Source organism: Artibeus jamaicensis, unplaced genomic scaffold (genome assembly GCF_021234435.1).
Source record: "Artibeus jamaicensis isolate MK-2021 breed Jamaican fruit bat unplaced genomic scaffold, CSHL_Jam_final scaffold_537, whole genome shotgun sequence".
Taxonomy (NCBI): Eukaryota; Metazoa; Chordata; class Mammalia; order Chiroptera; family Phyllostomidae; genus Artibeus; species Artibeus jamaicensis.
Genome location: NW_026522047.1, coordinates 14,252,149 through 14,273,770, shown reverse-complemented (window position 1 = coordinate 14,273,770; position 21,622 = coordinate 14,252,149). Strand labels below are relative to the sequence as shown.

Genomic DNA, 21,622 nt, shown 5'->3' with positions numbered 1-21,622 from the left:
AAACTACCAACGCAATAATGAAGCACACTGTAAGCCAGGGCTCGCCGTGGGCGTTCTCGGGAGTTTTTCTAAGCAACAACCCAGGAAGCATCTCTAAGGGCTCTGAGGACCGACTGTGACATCTGAAGTGCGCGCAGTCAGTGGCCTTGTGGAGGGAAACTGGCACCCGGAAGGAGGTGCTGAGCGTTCCTCTGCTGCAGAAAACGTTCTCTTTCTTTAGGAACAATTTCACGTGAAACTATTTGGATATTTTTGACAAATTAGTGCAAATTGGATTAATTCAGCCCATTAGCTACAAAGGCGGATGTGATGGAATACTTTATTTTTATTAGATGTAGCTAATAATAACCGCTAGCACTTGCTGAGTGTCGATTCTATGCTCAGCACTATTGTAAGTGTTTTCCGGATACTCATCTCATTCCTCACAACAATCCTTGAAGGAAACAACCACGTGGACAAAACAGTTTGCCCAACACCCACGGCCAGCAAGAGCCAGAGCTGGCACTCACACCCAGGGAGTGTCCAAAGTCCAAAAGCCCACATTCCAAGCAGCCTGGTGTGTCTCTAACACATAGGTAGTAAAATATACATAGGTGTTAAAGTCTATCTGATTAATATTGTATTTTTACCTCTGTGTGTTCATTTCAAAGATAAGACTAAACAGTAAAATATGTAAGAAAAAATACTATAAAATGTTAGGTCTGTATCCTTTAGGCTGCTAAACAAGGTGAGCTATTAATATGGTTTTTTAAAGGAAAACAATTTTTCTTCATTATACCCTGTTTTACATGGATTTATCTTTTGGTTTTTACAAGTACATTTAAATTGTGTGTCACTGAAATAACGTATTAAATGTCAGTAAATGCACTTTAATATGCTACCAGCTCACGTCAAGGAATCTTTGCACAGAAATTAGCTTTCGCAGTAGGGTGATCAGTAGAAACATAATTCTTGACTTGACTGGTGAGCCTGCCTTCTCAAGGCATCTGCCTGAATTCCTCAGCGTCTGCAATAGCGAGCCACGGCGTGCACGGCACACTCACTTAAATGTGACGGACTGCAGGTCCTGTTTAGTAATGTACATTGTTAGCAGTTGGTGAAGGCAAACATGCCTGTAGTAAACAGAATGTCTCCTGATTCAACACAAGGCCAAAAAGGGATAAGCAGCATCAGGGAGTCGCTCCTGTTTCACCCACTTGTCTTTAGGCGATCTACTTACTGCACACAGAGACAGCAGATTTCCCTCCAATATCCATCAGGTGGTATGTGGTTTCAGTGTGGTTCAAAGGTAAACACTGTATATCTTTAAGTGCGCTTCAAGATGTCCAGTTCTGCAATGCAGGAAAATTTAAGTCAAATTTTAATATATTTTATTTTATATAGTGCATGTAACTTTTAGTCAGCATACCAGTTGTCTAGTTCATTCCACGAATATTTATTAAACACCAGCTACGATGTGCTAGGCATTTTCCTAGACACTGAAGATATGACAGTGAATAAAACAGAATTCTTTCTATCACAGTGCTTACATTCTTGGAGGGGAAGACTGACTGTGATCAAACACTCACACGCGCAGTGCACACATATAAGTACTGTATGTGTGTACAAACATAGGCACCCAAATCCCCACACACAGTGGAGAGGAGTGCCATGAAGTTCTGGGAAGAAAAGCAGTGCAGGGTAAGGGAGTCAGGAGTGTGCTGCCATTCAATAGAGTGTGCCAGGGAAGGCCGATCTTTCACGGTGACTTGTGAGCAGAGGCTAAAGGAGTTGAAGGAACAAGCATGAGGACATGTGAAGGAAGGGCATTCCTGACAGAGAGACCAGCAAGTGCAGCAACCTGGGGTGGGACCAGGTCTGGCGTGTTCAAGGGAGGGGCACGAAGGGCAGTGAGGCTTGAGCGATGTCCAGAAGTACAGCAGGGGGTTGACCATGGAGAGTTTTACAGGCCTTTTTAGGCTCCTCGCAGTTCACCCTGGGAGGTGGGACAGAGCGTGCATGCTCTCGGGTGACATCTCTCTGAGGTTCCCTGGGATTGGTCTGGCTGCACCGAGACTGACTCGGGCTGGGGAGTGGGGAGCGGGTGGCGGGAAGGGCAGAGGCAGGGAAGTGAATTAGAAGATTGCCGCACGAATCCAGGCCAAGAGGTGACGCTGCTTTAGACCTGCGTGATAGCCGAGGAGGTGGTTTGGAACAATCCAGTTTCTGGACCTATTTCAAATGCGGAACCAACAGCACTTGCTGAGGTGGGGGTGAGAAAAAGAAAGATGCGCCCCAAGGATCAAAAGGAGGCACCCTTTGCTTAGGTCAGGGAAGGAAATGAAGAGGTTGCTTCGGGGCACCTCGGGATCCAGACGCCCTAGAACGGTCGGTGTGGGGTGCAGAGTAGGCAGTTGAATGTGAGTCTGGAGTGCAGCGCAGAGGCCGGGGGAGGTACGAACTTGACAGTTGTCTGTGACAGAGCATGTGCAAAAGCCAGGGGCCACCGTGTAGGCAGAGCAGAGGAGAGGATGGTTCTTGAATGTCAAGGCTCACTTAGAGATCAGGAACACGAGCAGGGACCCATCCAAGAGGCTGAGAAGGAGCTGCCCCAGGAGCCAAAAGAGGAAGCTGTTTCCCAAGAACTCCGCGATCAAGGGGGTTGAGCGCCGCTGTGAGGTCAGGTCAGGTAAGGGCCGAGAGACAGTCACACGCAAGGCACTGAAATTAATACTTTCTCACCGTTTCCTGTTACAAAAAGTTTTAGCCAATGAAAAAACTCACGAGTACAAAAATCAGGAGCTGGGGAGTGAACGGGAAATGGAAATTATAAAGGAAAGAAAGCACCTTGGAAACTGTGAGCAAGACCCTCCCAGCGGGGCAGACTGGAAGCAGAGGAGAAATGAGTAGGAATGTCTGTTCCCACAGCCCCATGGTGAACCCAGACTCTCCCAATAGGAAAACCTTAAAATCAGGATTCTGATTGGAAGGGGGCAGGTGGGCAACCTGTCCGGCAGCTGCATTTTACATGAGATTAAGAAACTAGCATTGTCCTTATCAGAGAACTGGGGAGCGAGAAGATTGAAAAGTCCCCCTAGAGCTACCACTGTCACGGCGTGGGGCCGCCACATACGTGTGTGTGTTTGTGCCTGGACAGAGCTGCCCGGTAGGGGGCAGTGGGCCCTGGGACCCATCCTGTGCTGTGCAGCCAAGCCGCGCCCCAGACCTGACAGGCGAGCCTTTTCCTAATTTGCATACACGCCAGTGGGGGCCCTACACCAGTGCATTGGGAACTTTTTTTTCCCTCATCTCCAGTGGGCACAAATCATACTTAGAAATTAGGCTCTTGTGTTGAGGAGAAAAACTGCCCGCACTTACTATATCCGAAGATTCTCCCTGGTCTGTAAAGTGATGTTCAAGGTGAGCCCTCCTTATTTCTGCGTCCATTGCCTCACAAGGCATTTAGTACTGCTAATGCCTCCAGAGACGGTTGCCTCTGATTATTCACATGTGTCTACAGTTGAGGACAAAAGTAAAGCTATGAATTAAATCCGACTTCAGGAAATTTTCACTTGTCCTCCTAGGAACCAAGAAATGGATACCTGCTTGTGTGGAACTGCAGTGCCTGTGTGAAAAGCTCCATTGGTGGCTAAGGTCAGTCTGTCCCTAGCATTCTGGCTGTGTTGGCGCCCTCTGGTGGTTAAATTGTGTGCACGGTAATTTTGAATGCTCAGTTACAAAGTGTTTTAAAGCCTCGCCTTTGCCTGTTCAAAGTGAGTCACAGATTTCCCCTGCTTGGGTGCTAGTGAACCATGGAAAGAACTTGCCATGGGGGCAGCAGAGGTGGTTTTATGAACATACGTCAGACTGAATGCCTATCTATGGCAACGATTTTTTTAAAAATTTTGTTTTGAGGTATAACATCATATCGTAAAGTGTGCACGTTGGAAGATTATAGATGCGTGACGTATATCCAAACGCTCAAATCCAAACATTTCCAGCACCTTGGGTGAGGCTCTTTAAAAACTGGCTTGCTCATGAGCATTCGGATGACATGGAGCAGCAGAGAAAGCCACCTGCAGTTACAGAGTCGCCACAGTTGTCCACCCAAAGAGACTGTGAGCAGTGATTGGCTAAGTGGCAACTGACATGAAAATTTCATGTCGAGTGTGAGGTTGACTCTAAGGTGGCACACAGGCTTCGACAGTCCTGCCCTCCAAGGTGAAAATGGCTCACTTTCGTCCCTTTGCTTGGCTACAGTCTCCATGCTCTCTCTCTAACAGTTTTCCATCTCTGTTCCCTCTCTTTGGTTCAACACACTCGACGGAGTGCTGTGTGCCCAGGAATGCGGGTGGGGTGAGGAGGGGAAGAAGGGTGTTCCCTGCCCTCAAAGCACTCACGGACCAGCCGAGTTAAAAGCAAAAGGAGGAGCTGGGTGATTCCAAACCACTGGGTTAAGTATGATGATAACAAGAGCTGACGTTTATAGAGCACGTCGTCCTCGTATTTCTGCAGGATGTTCCCTGCATCTCCTCATTTGACCCTTGTCACTATCGCCTTACTTTACTGGTGAGAAAATGGAAGTGCAGCGAGACTAGTCACCTGCCCCAGGACAAAACAACTGGCGAACATGGCGGCCAGGACCTGATCCACCACCCACAGCAGCGGCGCCTGCCCCCTGCTGCTCTCGTGGTTCTCAAGTGTGGCGCTGGAGGCCCGGGCAGGGCAGGGGGGCAGCAGGGAGGTCTGTGGCTGCTTTGTCTGTTGAGCTGCCCAGCAAGGAGCCACACTCAGCACTGCAGGAAAAAAATGCCAGGAGGCGTCTTCTTTTTCCTGACACAGCTCTAGTCAAGCCCACAACTTCCCATCTTACAGACTCGGGCAAAAACTGGCTGCACCATTGAAATACAGCAAAAAATAGTGCAGAATTCACATTTGCCTATTCATCGTTATGGCACATATTTCTCCAAATCACAGGCAATCAACAGAATTGGGGGCCAAACGATGTTGTAAAGCTTTCTGTTGAAATTGGTGTTGTGGGTATATACCCCCCCCATCAGTGGTTTCTTCTTCTCTGTGTTGAAAGCCCAGTAAAAAGCATTTCTGTGACCTCAGGGAGTTCCAGATGGTTCAAAACAGATCAGTGCAGCGGGGCAAGATTTTGAAATCCCACCTGAGGGTGGTGTTTGCATCTGCCTTTCGTCGGATTCTCCAAAGCAGGCAAAGACTCAGGACAAACATGGCAAAGCCTTCTCCCAAAACCGTCAGTGCAGTCTCCCCCCCCCCCCAACGTGGGTGGGTCATGTCCGTTGGCACCATCATGATATCTTCACACTCAGGCTCCTCAGAGGACAAGGGCCACGTCTAACTTAAATCTTATTTATTGCAGGTGAGGTGCAGATGGGAATAGACAAATAGTAGCAGGGTCTGGTAGCAGCTAGGGTGGTGTTCGTGTGGGAAGTGGCTCCCGGCCCCTTCGAGCCATCATGTAGGGCAGCAAGGTGTGCTGGGAAAATGATGCTTGCGGTTGTTTGTAGAGAAAATAGGGCCGGCCCCCCAGCCAGGCCCGCCCACCTCCGAGGTCCCAACCGCACTGTGAGCCGTGACTTGGTTTCATCGATTTCACGTGACTAGATCCAGCTTTACTTCTAATTTGTAATTTTGTTATGGTTTCATAATTGTAAAGAATTATCAGCATGAACCTATACATTCGTATTTTTTTTGTTACCTATTCTTAAAACAAAACGATGAAAGACATCAGCGTCATGAGTTGACACCCTGGAAGTTTCCCTCCCTAAAAGGGTGTCCATCCATTGCTCCTCCGAGGACGCCCTGCAGTGCAACCCTCGGCCTACAGAGGGAGACAAAGGCAGTCTGGCTCCTCGGGGGACACGGGAAGGCTATGCACCCCGCTTCCTGAAGGGATGGCACTACATTTCTGGCTGTTTGTTTTCTCTACTCTTTGATACACTTTAAAAGTTGCTACTTAGCACGCAGTTTTATTCTGCATACCTGTGGGAAGTGGCATCCTGGTTGATTATTTTTTAATGTGCCTACAGTTCACTTTACTCTTTGTATAGTTTTATGGAATTTGATAAGCATACAGGGTCTTGCATCCCCCTCCCCAGCACTGTAGAGAACATTCCATCACCCTAAGAACTGCCCAGTGTGGCCCCTTTTGTAGCAAACTTGTCCCCTCCCCCTAACCCACAGCAACCACTGACCTACTTTCTATCCCACAGAGGTGCCTCTCCATCATTCCACAGAGGTGTGGTCATACAACACGTAGTCTGTGAACCTGACTTCTTTCACTTGCAGAAAGTATTTAAGATCCATTGATGTTACTGTGTGTGCATCAATAGCTCCTTTGTTTTCACTGCTGAGTAGTAGTCCATTATGGATATATCAAGTTCATTTCTTCATTACCCTGTTGAAGGGCATCTTGGCTGTTTCCAGTTTGGGATAACTATGAATAAAATTGCTGTGTATGTTCTTATACACATTTTTATGTGTAAGAATACACAAAATAGCTTCTCAACTCGTTTGGAGTTGAAATACCTGGGAGTGGGGTTTCTGGGTCATGTAGTCAGTGTATTTAACCTTGTAAGAAACCACCGCCACTGTCCTTCAACAAGAGGGGGGTGCACTGTTGTGCATGCTCAGGTGCGGTGAGAGGGAGCTCCTGGGGCTCCGCCTCCTTACCAGAACTGGATCCTATCAGGGTTGTTTGCTGTTGTTTTTTTTTTAGCAGTTCTAAGAAATGTGCAGTGCTAGCACCCTGTGGATTTAGTTTGCATTGTCCTGGTAGCAAATGATGTTGGGCATCTCCTATATGCTTATTTCTCATTGAAATCTTGGACTGTTTCTTTTCCTAACTGTTGAGTTTTAAGATGTTATCAGTTCTGCATGCAAGTTTTTGTCAGGTGTGACTTGTAAATATTTTTTCCCAGACTGTGGGGGAAAAGCATAAGGCCAGGAATACCTTGGAAATCGAAGCAAATTGCGAGAACCAGGGAGAGACTTCTAAAAATTTCAGTTAAAAGGTTTAAAAGGTGATTTGCTGGAGCCCAGAAGGTACTGTGGTCCCACTAGACAGTGTGGGTGTCACCAGCGACCCACTGAGAGGGTCTGGCTGCTACCCAGGCTGGGCGTGGGCTGCTCCCTGGACCTGCTGGTGGAAGACACCGTGGAGAAGGGAGGGTCCCATCCGGAGACCGGACGGAGTGTGCTCTTCAGGGTTTGCTCCTGTTGCGCACAGCACACTGGGTAGGAGCTCAAGCTCTGGAGTTGAAACTGAGTTTAAATCCCGCTCACTGCTTGCGTGACTTCCGGTGAGTCAGGGGCTATTGTGAGGATTAGATTAGAAAGTGTAGTGCAGAGTCTATGGAGCCACACAATCAATGCTGGGTGGTGTTGGCTACACTCCTCCCTTTTAAATATGTGAGCCGCAGTCTACCATGACCCAAGGGTCACTTTCCCCAAGAAAAGGAATGTCTGTGAACATCCAGGGGAAGAACAGAGATTTGCACTTTTATTTCCCTTACCGAGAAGAGAGAGTTTCAGTTCTTTCGGGAGGTTCTGTTAGGTTCAACAGGTAGGTTCCTCTTGTAGGAGTCCCAACAAAATATGGGGACACTGAATTGCCACCTAGCCCTCAGATTCTTGATAGAAAGTGTGGCCCGATGTTTGAGTCTTTGGGTTCAAGGGACTCAGACCCATGCAGTGGTTAGGGGCTTATTGTAAGAATAGACAGACAGGTAAGAATGGCAGGGAACCATCTCAGCAGCCACGGAGCCACGCCTCCTGGAGAAATGGAGGTGCATTGATGGTTATACAGGAGCTTGGGCCCCAGGGGTCCCTCTGGCCATGAGCACCTCATTGCCCTTTGAGACCCTTTTTCCCTGCTCTGCACACCAGGGTCTCCACCCAACACCTGGCCAGCTTCTCTGTCAGCTTCCACATCTGCTGCCCTTGCTTCCCTTTCTCTTTGTGATGCATACTCTAGAGAGAGAATCTCTGTGGGGCATTTCGTCCTCCAGTGTAAGGCGCTCCTGTTAGGGAGCTGAGTTCTCACTCAGAGAAAGCACTGGAACCCCAAAAGGAGAGAGAAGATGGGGCCCAATTGTGTCACCAAATGATGACTCACTGCCTTTATTCTTGCCTTTACTATGTGAGTAAGAGAGTCTCGAATTTAACGGGCACCTCCCAAGGATACTAACCTAGGTCCTTGGCTCCATCCGAGACTCCTGTCTCTTAGAGGTAGATAGAAGGTTTGTAATGAGAGAGATGAATTTTCTGTTCTTATTCCTTTCCACACAAGCTCATATGCCAAGCTTGAAATCCACATTTCCAATTTGGTACATTTTTGGCTTGCAGGATAAACTTCAGGTCAGTGACTGTTAGTTAATCTGTTCAAACAGAAATGCAACCGTTTATGACAAGTGCAGGCAGTGACATGAGGATCCGGCAGGAGAGGACTGACTCAGCGAAAGGAGCTCCAAGGAGCCCTTCACCTGGACACTCCACCTGGGGGAGGAACAGAACCTAGATGACCATCATTTATTATGTCACCTTTACTTAGCTAACATAGAAATGTCCCCTCAGTTTTACAGAAAATCCACGTGAAGGCTGATGTGACCTTCAAAGGAATATCTTTTCTTCTTTTTAAAAAAATTTTATTCATTCATTTCTAGAGAGGGAAGAAGGGAGGGAGAGGTTGCCTCTCTGGCTCACAACAGAAGCATGTGTCCCTACTGGGAATCGAACCAGTGACCCCTTGGTTTGCAGGCTGGAGCTCAACCCACTGAGCCACACCAGCCAAGGCAGAATTTCTTTCTTTGTAGCTCTTTCTATAGATTGTAAAATTCCTAGATGGTATAATGGCCAGTATTTTTTTTTTTAAATCAGCAAGGAAGCATTCTGCTTTGTGGTAATAGTAGCAAGTTTATGAGATAAGAAAACAAAAATCCCTATATTTCAGAATAATTTTACTCCAAACAACCAATTAAATATATAATTATGTAATCACATATGTAACTCTGGGTTTCCTTTGCTTGCAATGCCCCTAGTTTAAACTCAAAGGATATTTTTGGGTCCTGTGTTTTCTTTTTACAAAGCTTGATCAGTGAGTGATCAATTAGCGACTTGCTGGAAAGCATGAGCTTTTGAATCAGATGGCTCACTTCAAAATTAGAAATGCCCCCTCTTAGGGGCCCGCGTCCAGACTTTCAAGAGGCAGTTGTCACTAGATCTTAAGTCTGACGTGCATCTTGGGTAAAAGCCACTAAGAAGTCTTCCTTGAGATGGTGTGGGTGGGGAAAGCAATAAATATGGCATTTCTATTTTTTAACAAGTAAATTCCAATTCATATTTGCTCGAAAGTTATAGAGCTTTTTCTCACTTAAAGTGTTTTTCCTAAAATGTTTGCCAAACAAAATTATTTTAAATGCAAAGCACAGTTACTCACTGAAGCATTCTGAGGATGCATTCTCCTGAGATATTTTGGGTGATAGAAAAATATTTTATTACTACTAAAAATAATTGCTGCCATTTATTGAAGGCTTACTACCTGCCGGGCATTGTTCTAAGGTCTCTGCACCCTTCTCTCATTCCCACAATGATAAGAGATACAGTCCCAATTTTCCAGATAAGGAATTGCAGGAAGAAGGAGTTTAGGTACCCAGCCCACAATCTTATATTTGAGGTGGAGAAAGGATGAAGTCATGCATGACCCCGAGCCACCCCCTTGACCAACAGATGCTGCCAGCAACAGAAGCCCAGGTTCACCGGGAGGAGTGGGGGACGTTTCCTAGTCTGTCTGACATTGAGATAAAAGCCACTATAAATTGGACTGTGGAGTTTGAGGTCTCCATCCTCACCCTTGATGTCATCCTCGGAACTTATCTCAGATGGCCCTGCTGTTTCTCTTGGCTTTGGACTGGCTGATGGTGGATGGTTGGGAAATGTTAACTGTATGATGTACAATAGCTCCACTCATTATATGGGAATGAGTCAACTCGTTCCCTCCCTCTTTTGGGTATTTATAGAATAGCTAATTGAATATTCGTTTAAATGACTTGCATGCAGATATTATAGTTTCAAAAGGGCTGCTGAGAAACAGTGGCCGAAATCAGACAATTGGAGGTTTTATAAATATGTTTTATCAATGAGCTAGCTGGATTGAAGAGTAAGGCTTCACTGTGGGCATAGTCAGGCTCTCTTATGCTTTTCCCCACGTCTAAAACTTTGTACACCACACCTAAGGGAAGGCTGGCTCTGCAGACACACCTACACATATGTACATACACATGTATGTTATACATCCAGAGCAAAACAGCTGCATCAGCTGTATGTACTATGCCCCTCCATCGCAACCAAGTGAGAGCCAGGCCTTTAGACCTGTCCCTTGAAGCAGGCGGGCCCTGACCCCCTTCGTGACTGCTACCCAAGAGGCAGGAGGTGAGCATGACACACCCACCCTCAGCCAAGGAGACCCAAAAAGGAAGAGGGAGAAAGGGTGGAGTTCCTCCTGCTGATTACTTCCAACTTCACCCAGCAGAGAGGGATGACTTGGCCCTCAGGGGAGAGTAAACAGGGCGGGGTGAGGAGGGGTTGCAGCTACTTCTGATGGTTTCAAAGGGTGGAAGTTCCAATCGGATGGCCCAAGGCCAGAGCCCTGTAAGGAAGGGAGAGGGAAGACCCCTCCACTGTGGGGAGCTGTGTGGAAGCTCTGAGCCTGCTGGGTGCTGCTTCGGCCATGAGTTCTCCCTCAGGTAAAACAGGGACACACATCTGTCGCTCCTGGAGTGAGGGTTGCTGAAGAGTTAATGGGTTTTTGTGATTTGTATAAGCTTTGACCGTAGCCTTGTGAGGTAAGAGATATGAACCCACCCAGCAGTAGTTCAGCAGCTGGGAATGGCATCCTCAGAATGCATCTGCCCCGGGGAGAGACGGACAGCTTACCTGAAATAAGGAGGCATCCGATCTAGGGAGCTTTTAACTAATACTGTGTTACTTCCGGCACTTTAGGAATGCCATAAGGAGCAAACCAACCAAGTACAACTACAGTATTTTGCTGTGTGTAATGCACATTTTTTGCCCAAATTTTTGAGGGAAGAATAAGGATGCACATTATGCACGGGTATAATGATTACATACCATGGGTATAGTAATGGGGATAACAATCGTGTGTATGATTCGCACAAAAACCATGGGTGCACACTGCACACAGCTAAATATGGGTAATCGAGGACCAGTCTGACCTGGCTTCTCACACGGCACAGTTGAAAAAGGATTCGTATGTATGAATTTACAACCATCTCTTTCCCCACATTTTAAGACTGTCTCAGTGTTCATTTCCTGTGCCTTTGGTGTTCTGGTCAGGGAACAGGGTAGAAAGGAGAATTGGGAGAAGTGAAGAGACCTTTGATTACACAGGAAAAGGCATAGAGCTGCCTAAGGAAGCAAAGAAAACATCCGTCACTCAAAAAGGACAGCAAGGGAGCAGGAAAGAGAGTGACTGGAGAGGCAGCTGGGGCCGGAGACTTTGGAGGAGGGGAAGTTGAGTAGTTGCCATGGACTGCAGACTGGGGGGGGGGGGGGGGCATGGGGGTTTGCTGTGGGCACTTCGGAGTAACTCTCACCGTCATCGAAAGAAACCTTTACTGAAGAGCGTCATCACTCTTCAAGGTTTTGGAATGGGATTTGTTCTTTCTTGGATACATTTTCACGAGGGGATAGGCTTTACAGAATGACACAGAAGCCCAGATTTATTTGTACCGTCAATTTGGATCTTTCTAGAGTGAGTCATCCAGTGGGTACTGGCAAGTGGTGATTGTAGAAAGATGCGCCGGGAGGTGGCCATAGTGGACACAGGGTGTGACAATGGCTCAGGCTGAGTGGTGACAAGAGTACGTTGGGGAGGGGTCTGCGGCAGAAACCAGAGATCTGCGGTACCATCATCTCTCCAGGTACTCTTCCCCAGCACACTGCCTCCGGTCAGCAGGCTTCCTTGGCCAAAACTTGTGAGCAGTCTTTGGCGGACTGTCTCTGGCTTCCCATCCCAGAGGGCGTTTGCTGGACAGGTGGGTGCCAGCTGCCGTGTGCAGTGTCCTGAAAGTCAGTGCGCCAGAACTCGGAAGTGCTGGGCTTCCAGCTCAGCGCTGGTGCCAGATGACCCTTCACCTGTTTGGCCCCAGTTTCCTCCCTGGTAAAATGTCAGTCTTGGGAAGGTGATATCAATGATCCCTTTTAGCTTTAACGTCCCATGATACCTTTCCAGGTACTCATAGCCTGCTGCAGTGACTGGTGCCAATTTGTCCTGTGCCAGAGGACTGGCCAGCGCCCCTCCCCCACCCGGATATCCTCCCAGTTGGAACTAACCGGGGGCGGGCACAGACCGAGAGCCATGGCTACAGCAGGGAAGCTGCACGCTCCTCGCCTTTATGCTCCTCGCCCTTATGCTCCAAGCTAACCCAGGGAGGCAGCGGGCGTCTCCTCAGTGACCCAGGTGCTCTGGGTACCACGGCCCCTACGCGTGTACACACCAGATTGAGAAGCAGAGCTTGTCTCTGGAGCTGAGACAGTGCTCTTGGCAGGCAAGAGTGGCTTTGTTTTTCTACGAACACATCTTAGAGCCACTGCAGCAGCAGCTGGATAAATATAGGAGGGGTGACGCACGCACTGGGAGCGGGTGCGTGTGCGAGCCGCACGCACAAACAAGCCCGCGAGCTGTTGACTGCCACGTGGCCCTCATCCTCCAGGCATCGGCGCATCCCACAGCCGGGAAGTGTGAACAGAATGTGGTGTCATCAAACCTGGCAGGAGGGTGGGAGGCGGCCGCCAGCGCAGTTACGCCCTCGGCTCCTTGGAGCTTTCTCCGAGGTCGCCCTCTGTCGGCCCACTTTATACATAACCCTGCTTCCTGCGGTGCGCATGCGAGCTTTCTGAAGGTGATGCCGGAGGTCCTTCCAGTCTCCGTGAAGGCACCGGCTAAGTGGAGTTGTCGAAAGTCCTAGAAAATGAGCGGGGGAAACCAAGCAGGTGTTTTGCTTGGTGTGAAAGGCAAATGCTGATTTGGAAGGTTTCAAGGTAGGGGACATGGGCCAAACTCAGTACTGCCAATTTTTAATTACCAGCACAATTAGCAGCCTGGCTTAACAACAAGCCTATTTTGTCAAGCTCTGTTTGGGAACCAGCGAATTGCAGCAATGGCACTAAACAGATGAACAGTGCAGGGATCATGCCCCACTCCCAAAACCCGTGCCTTGCCTACACAGTGCTGGGCTTGCAGCAGCCCCTGCCACCAGCAGGCATCTGACACGTCCTTCTGGGCGCTGAGTAAACTGGCATAAGGGGAGGGTGCGTGTCTCTCTAAGGCCATCTGCCCTGTGGTTGATCAGTCCATATTAAGTAAACTATGTTAAATCAATGTGATTGCATCAACAGTAAGTTCTTGGGATTAAAAAAACCAGAGTCTTCTTTGTTCTCATTACCATTCCTAGTCATGACTGTCATTTGAAATAATTCTGAACTATTTAGTGGAAAGGCATATGACCCCTAAAGGTTACTAAGTGGCATCTCCTTGGGGACATGATCTCTGTGGGAGACCCTGTGTCAGGTGTCCATCAAGTCTTGGGATGCTTTGGCACAAGTCACCTTGGTAAAAACCAGGCCTTAGAGACTCAGACAGGTCAAGAATGCCCCTCTGGGGTGTGTGAGGTCTCTAAGGAGGACTCAGCCTCTGGGACTGAGTCAGGGAAGCAGAAGCCGTGGACTTTGATCAGTTCCTGCTCCACCCCTGCTGAAGAAGCCTGCTGCCCTTTCACGCCTGGGTCCCAGCGGGGTGGCTGACTCTTCTCCAGAACTATCTTCGGGGCCATCACCACGGAAGGAATCTCAGATTCCTCCAGAGAAAGAGAGAGACCAGGCAGCCCCTCACCCACACCATATCATGAATTCAGCTCTTCCACTGTAGGACAGGCAGTGGGCTGAGTGCTGTTAATTGTGGAGTCACTAAGAAGACCTTGCCCCCAAATATTGCATCACTTAATGACTAAATCCACCATCAGAAACCCATTTGTGACAGACAGCTGCTGCCCTTCTTCACAAGTTATCTGCAAACACTATACGGGGATATGCCTGTTGTTCCCCACCCTTCCCCTGCCGGTACCTATGCCGTACAAACTACCTGTCTTAGGTTTCTTTCCCAACTGACTTCCACTTAGGTGAGGCCAGAGGGAGCCCCCAGCAGGAAGTCAGAGGACTGGGGAAGGGGAGAAGCTGGTGGCATCTCCTGCATTTTCCTTGATGGTTCCAGCTCCCACCAGGCAGCTCAGTCGTGGCTCCTGTGCCCTCCTGGTGGTCCAGGCTCTTGTCCCTTGGTACCTCCAGCTCAAGCTGTTCCTAATCTCTGCCTCATCACCTCTTGTTGGTGCTTCCGCTCTTCCAACCGTTTTGTGCTCAGTTTCCCTATTCATTCCATTTTGTGAGCCACCTGACTTGGGCTCTGCCTTCCTGTCTCAACCCTGACTTATTTATTCAGAGGGTTAGCATATGAACATGTTATAAGAGAGATGAATGATTTACATCTCTGCAAGGCCCACAGTAGCAGTGAAGTCCTAGGGAGCTCAGGGAAGGACTCAAGGGGAGAAAAGGTGAAGAATTTGCCCCAGGTCTTGTCTACCCTACAAAAGGCCCCTCTGACTCCCATGTTGTGTGGGAACATGACAACCACTGTCCTGACCTGTGACTCTCAGGCCCTACCTGACAGGCCTCTGTCCCAGCTGAAGCCTGCTTGCTGGTACCCACGATACCAGCTCCCACGATTCGTGAACTCCCAGCTGCAGACCCTGCACAGCCACCCCCCTGCCTAGAACAGCATCTCTCCCGCTCATCTCCGTCTACAGGGCTCTCCCTCCTTCTCAGCTGGGCTTAAAGCCTGCAGTCTGGGTGCCCTGCACTGCTGCCTGTCCTGCAAGTCGCAGATGCGATCTGAGCTTCAGTGCTCCTGTACTCTTAGGCCTGTGTTCATAGAGACCTTGTCGTTTTCATTGCACATGCTGTCTTACGTGACCCTCAGAAGTTTAAGGTCTCGATGGCTATGAGGCCATGCCGGCTATTTCTCTGACCCCCTGTCCCTTCCCCTCACTCAGCCCCCCCCCCTCTGGCCCCCATCTCCCTGCTATTAGAACACTTAGCACTGCCCTACTGTGGTGAACACATATCAATATGCTGCCTAAACAGATTCCCTTGGCTGGGAGGATGGGCTCATATCTCCCTGTCAGGACTTCGTGCTTTCTCTGGGAGCAAGGCCGGTCCAAGACGCTTCAGGTCTGCTCTCTCTCGACAGACCCTCCCCAGTGATGCGGTCTCCAGGCATGAGGTTTGCTCAGTGAGTGTTTTTGTCTCCCTGGGCATTGCATGCCGAAACTACATTTGCAACGCAGTCCTTTTTGTCCCAGCCCAGACCTCCTGAAGGGGATTCTTGCTGATGGCATCTGTGGTAGAGACGAGCTCATGCCTGAGGAGATAAATTATTTATGGTGAATGGTGCCCTAATGGATTGCGTGATCAATAATGCTTATAATAGTACAGCAGGGGCAAATCACAGGAGGGTGAGCATGCGTGTCCACATCATTCTGAGAAGGCAGGGTCCACCAGACAGCAAGAGGGAAAAAGGGGCACTCGTGACGTCAACCTCGAAGTGGTTCTGAATGAGGAAGGTGCGGCTTTCTCCTTTTTTTTAAAGGGACAGGTCGGCTTCTAGCCATGGAGATGGCTACACCAAAATGCCCCCGATGTTACCCACTTACCAAACACCAGCATTACCGCTCTCATCTGCAGAGGACAAGCTGGATTTCTCCCTGTGTGTTGGTGAATGCCGGGCCTGCGAGTAATGAAGACATTAGTATCTGTTGCTCGGGGTATTAATTGCTTCACTGCAGTGCTTAGCTTCAGTTCCTAGGCAACATCCAATATCTCAGCAGACCTCTGTGCAGACATATGATCCCAACTTTAAACTTCCTCAAGACGCTGCTCTTTTTTTTTTTTTGCTGGAAAGCTCCCCTGGGATCTCTAACTGGAATTCCAAATTCAGCTCATCCCGAAACAGTGGCATCATCTCCACATCTCTCCCCCACCTCCCACCTGCTGTCGTATTGCCCCTTGCACCTCCCCCCAAATCCCCGGTTTTCCTCTTTATCTACTGTTACCCTGCTGATGGCACCAGCGTCCCGTGCCTCACCATGCCAGCGTGCTCGTCCCCGTCAGCCCTCCCCAAGGCCTCCTCTCAGATCGGAACCCCCATGGCACTTGGGTTTTCTCACACCACCCTCCACGGTCTAGCTGACGTTACGCATTTTGTACACGTCATCTCTCAGGCTGTACCATGAGCCCCTTCAGGGTTTGGGCCACATCTTAATCGTCTCTGAATGTCCCAAAGAAACAAGCACCACTATGGTAGACTGACGATTAGTCTGCTGAATAAATAATCAGATGAACAGATCTACAAGCAGGTCATGGCAGTGGCGGCAGCAAGTTTATTGTCTTTAGTGCTGTGCCCCAAACATGTGCAGCAGAGGCGGGTGGGAAGGGTTCAAGCCACGCCAGAGGAATTCTAGGTGAAAGGTCTCCAAATGCTGTTTCCCCAGGCCGAGCTCCACTTCCTTTTTTCTAGACTTTTGAAGGTATTTCTGAAGACAGGAAGACTTGCTGGTATTGTTCCCATAGGTCCAGCCGGACTCAGGACCTTGGGCAATGGTCCCGTAGGAAGGTGAGGGAGATCTGGGCTCTTCTGGGCTTGCTTGGGTGTGGAGAAGCCATACACACATTTCCAAGGCCCCAGAAAGCTCCAAAGAAAAGAAACAGGTCAGCGTCTGACCACAAGCAGTGACAAGTCCTGAGAGCCACCACAGTCGACGTCCCCTCTAGTCACTCAGGTGCTGTCATAGCCAAGCAAAGCTGGTGGCAGGACCGCAGGGCGTGAGGCTTCACTTCCACACACACGGGCCTTGTTTCATCGTTCTGAATTGATCGATGGGGTTGTGTTGACATACAAGGCATAGGGGACAAAGGCAAAATTGCTTTTCCATAGAATTTGTAAGCGGTCATTTCTTTCTGCCACCCCCTCAATCGGAGCAATGCGGGACACACTTCTCAGTTTAACTCTCCAGATAAAAGCTCTGCGTGATCTCTAAAGGCAGCTGTCCTTCCAGCTCTAGCAAAGCAGCAGTGATGGGTTTGCAGGCGGTTTCTCGGCTGAGGTTTCGGTACCAACCTCACAGTGGGTTCCAACATGTGTGGCAAAATCTCTCCTTGTTACTGGGCACCGTAAGGCTTTATTGTTGCAGTGGGAACTTTAATTTCTATTTTCCCACTTGGGTGGAATTAAGTTTTCAAACATGAAGTTGAGCTGAGGTCCTCTTGAAGCATTTCATTTATTTTTTTATAAAGGAAATCACCCTTGAATATATTTGGCTGTGTGATCACAGTCAGATAAGGACACATTTAAATATTCAGCTGGGTAACTGCATCTATAACCTGCTTTCATTACTGGCTCCCGATACTGTGGTGGATAGGAACACCTACCCTGATAATGTCTCTTGATATTCACTTTGGTCTCTTGCAAATGACATAAGCCTTGCTTAGCTTATTTATTTCCCCTCCTAATCTTAGCAAATCACCTGATTGTCATTGAGGATGTATCCTTCCTAGAGACACTGTTCAGGATGACTTCAGGACTAGAAATAGTATCTGGCTTATTTTTAGTGCATCCTACCTGAAAATGGTACATGTGAATGGGGAAATGAAAACCTTCGGATAGGCCACTAAATCTACCCAGTCTTACATTGGCTCAGTGCCCATGCTGAAGCTCAAATGTACAATTCCTGATTATTCAATTTCTTTGATTCTTTAAAAGCCAGAATCCAAGAGCACCGTATTTCCTTGATACTTTTTGGCAACAAAATCCTTTTTTTCTGTGTAATTTATCCCTGGCCCATAGTAATCTTCAACAGTAAGTCATTGATGAGGGCATGAAAGAATGAAAAAAAAATGACAAAGACCCCCTTGACCTTGAGTGCTTAGGAGATACAATGACCTCATCTCTTGGTTTTGTATTGTGAAAAAGACAGCTCATTCAAACCATGATTTGAGGTAGCAAAAGCCTGTTCCTTGTGCTCTTGGAAATTAGGCATCTTTCTGGAAACAAACCCACAGAAGTGTGATTATGTAATTCATGGCAGGTTGACAGTTTATGGAAATATGTGTATCGACATTCAGCATAACTGTCACTTCACAGCTGAGACCCAGGCTCTCATTGGATTGTACAGGCTGGACAGGATCGGGCAAAGATCTTACCCCGAGAAATTCTGGGGACCACGACCTCCCTTCAGCAGGACGTGGTGTTGGTGACAGAGTTCTGGGAGGCACTCAGGAAGAGTCTCTCTGAAGCCAGCCCCTGGCACAGCTGTCTTCTCCAAGGAAAGCTGCAGTTAGGACCTTGACCTTCTCCAGTAACAAGAGGGTTATGAGGTTGTGTCTAGCAGGGAAGAGTTGGTTGGCTTGGATTTTTGAGAAGCTGGTGAGTACCAAAGTGTCAGAGAGAAGACTCTTTCAAATTTCATAGATCCCACCTTCCCCAGAATCCTCAAGGATGGCTTGAAGATGGATTATTTTTTAGCTGAAAGACCCTGGGAAGGAAAATTCAGTACCTTACTGTGTTAGGACTGACTAGAAGTAACAAGAAAGAACGACAGAGATCTTTCTACTTTGCATCCTGCATCAGATTCACTCATCCTCCTCACCCACAACCGGCCCTGTGCCTGGTAGTGAGAGGCCCAGGTTAGTTCTCTATTACTCTCCCTGTCCCCAACCCCAATTCCACTCCTGGGTGGCAGCTGCCTTTCTCCTGGACCCTGACCTAAACACCCTGCTACCTTATTGTGAGCTCGGCTTATTGCACAAATGTCTCTTCCTCGGGCCCCGGTTTTTTGAGGCGTGTGTAATGGAAGATGTCTGCCTAAACCAACCAGCTCCTCCAGCTGGATCCGTTGATAAAAATGTCACCACCATTCAGGAGGTGCCAGCCCTCTGTCTTGAGGTGGTGGCTTGTTCCAGAAGAAGGTCGCCTTGCCTAAACACACGATGTGTTTGAGAACGAGTGGAGACTATTTCATCTGAAAACACCAAGTTAATTCATTTCCTTACAGCCATTTAGTTCGAGGCTAAAGAACAAAAGCAGAATTCCCACTTGCGCCATTGACATTTTCTGCCTCAGAATGATTCCCTTTCAATCAACAAAGCGAGTGCTTTACAGAGCCTGGGCTTGGTCTGAACAGCACAGGCGAGACCAAAATACCTTCCATTAGAACTCTCCTGGCACAGACAGTCCCGCAGCCACGCGCTCAGCAGGTCTTGGTGCCTTGCCCACCCACACACCCAGCTCAGCTCCCCTGCTCGCTGTCCAGGGCTGTCTGAGTCTCCGCCAGCACCCCGCCGTGCAGCTGACTGGTGCTCCTGAGTGCTGGATGTTCCTGCGCTGTGATTTCGGATGCCCTGGCCCTGATGGCTGTTGCCTCTGCTTTCTCATATGCAGACACAGGCTCCAGCCTTGCCTGTCCCTCCTCCCGAGGAGAGCAGGCTGAGATGAGGAAGCAGGAGCAGGAAAAAGGGAGGGAGACCAGACAGAAGCGCGCACCTCTCTGGCACTCCAGCTCTCTTTGTATCTGAACAATTCTGGTTCTTTGCTGACAATGCTTTAGTCCCTGGGAGCCTTATTCAGTCTGCGAATTGTGCTCACAAGTATGACAGAGAGGCTGCAATGTGCTCACCACAGCTGCTGCCTTTTTCTCCTGGACCCTCTCTTAGGTGACATTTCCCAGCCTCTTGAATCAGATGGAGCCATGTGACTGAGCTGTGGACAGTGAAGGATGAGAGGAAGCTGTGTGTACGGCCTCTTAGGCAGGCCCATAAGACCTCATGTACGAGCTTCCATGTCCCCCCTCGCTGTCAGCAGGCTCAGTGTCACCCAGGGTGAACTTGGGAGCCATGCATTACAGACAGAGGCTAGGTCCCCAGATGACTGGGGGGGAACAATGAACTGTGAAGTGAGTGAAAAATAACTGTCATTGAGTTAGGCCATGGTGGCTCTGGGGTTGTCGTCACAGCGCAGGCCTTACCTGCCCTGACTAACAGAACTGCCCCTGCACCGGTCCCAAAGTGGGCTGGCTGCTGCCGTCCTTTTATTTATATATATATATTAGAAATAAAGCCACCAAACTTACAGATCTTAAAAAAGGCAGAAGATATTATCAGTCTAAGGGGGTTGGGGGTGGTGTTCAAGTCCTTTAGTCTTAGAATTCATCTGTTTCCAGGACTGCTCAAAGTAAGTAAATTTCATGTTGCAGCTTCGACGTTTCTAGTTTAAGTGCAGATGTGAGCTACAGTAATGTCTATTGCTATGGAGTCTGACCAGTGCTCTCTTTAGCTTCTAACTTTAAGGAATTCCCACTGGCAGCTGAAGAGTCCTAATTCCTTGAGAGGGAAAAAAATGAAAGAGAGAAAAGAAAAGTCTGGGGTTCATTATAAACTGACTTCTTTTTTTCTTATAACTTCATGTGACTCCTGAGTTGGTATTTGGCATTACATTATATGTGTGAATGTTTCGCAGACAAGGCCTAAACTTCACAATGCTTTGTATCTCTTACAACAGCTAGCACTGTATTTGATGGTTTGATGGATATTTTAAAATAAAATCAACCCCGTCCATCTTTTTCTGGCCTCCCGTAGATCATCCCTCTATTTAGTCTGTTTGCCTTTTTGGCCTCAGGAAAAGGGTAACATAACAGATTAGAGAAAAGAGGAGAAACTGATGGGCCATGGGGAGGAAGGGAGGGGAAGGAAGCCCCCAGAATGCAGAGGCCGGTGGTCTCTGAGAACTGTCCCCGTGCCCCATCCGGCGCTGAACCGGGCGCAGGACTGGGGAGAGGAGACAGATGCCCTCCTTCCCCGGCTTGGTTGGTTCTGCCTAGAAAAGGAAGCAGTCTGCAGCCAAGTTCCCAGCCAGAGCCCAGGAAGCAACACGATCCCACAAAAATAGCGCTGTTCTCGTGCCCACCATGGGGCTGGACTCGTGTGAGCGGAGCGGCAATGGGGGGAGGTTTTAGACAGCCTCTCGGAGATTTGCGAGGCCTGGAACTGTGCGCAGCAACAGTTACCGTCCATATGGCTAAGAGGTCCTGGAAGTAGCTTAGAGGGAGCTGCTTGTGTCTCGTGGTCAGGAATAAGGGTGAGTCAGCAGCCACCTGGGGAAGCAATAACCAAAGACCAGATGGCCAGGTGGACACCTCGGGGGAGGCCAGCATGGATGGCGAATGATGCCGAGGACCAGATGTCCCCTCCCAGGACCTGGCACTGTGTAAGCCTCCAGAGTGGACCTGAGACCCAGGCAAAGAGGGGAGGGGAGAAGCCAAATTAATTGGAATTAAATTTTTGCAACCCCAGAGGAATGGAGGCTTAAAAAAGAAAAAAAAAAAAGATAACCAAAGAATTATATTTCTGACGCACCTATGTGGAAGAGCTAGATATCTCTCACGTGTGATCCAAGAAACAGGGTGTGTTTTTAACTAACTTAAAATAAAAGGCA

The 21,622-nt window shown here is 48.6% G+C and overlaps 1 long non-coding RNA gene across 6 annotated transcripts in view; it reads left to right on the top strand.

The window, feature by feature from the left end:
- The window catches only part of LOC119034966 (uncharacterized), a 153,298-nt gene that overhangs the window by 30,530 nt on the left and 101,146 nt on the right, over positions 1-21,622 (top strand). For all 6 annotated transcript variants that reach the window (XR_008390279.1, XR_005079682.2, XR_008390282.1 and 3 more), the window contains exon 3: positions 3,564-3,633. This is a non-coding gene — a long non-coding RNA (uncharacterized LOC119034966). The remainder of the gene's footprint in view (positions 1-3,563; positions 3,634-21,622) is intronic.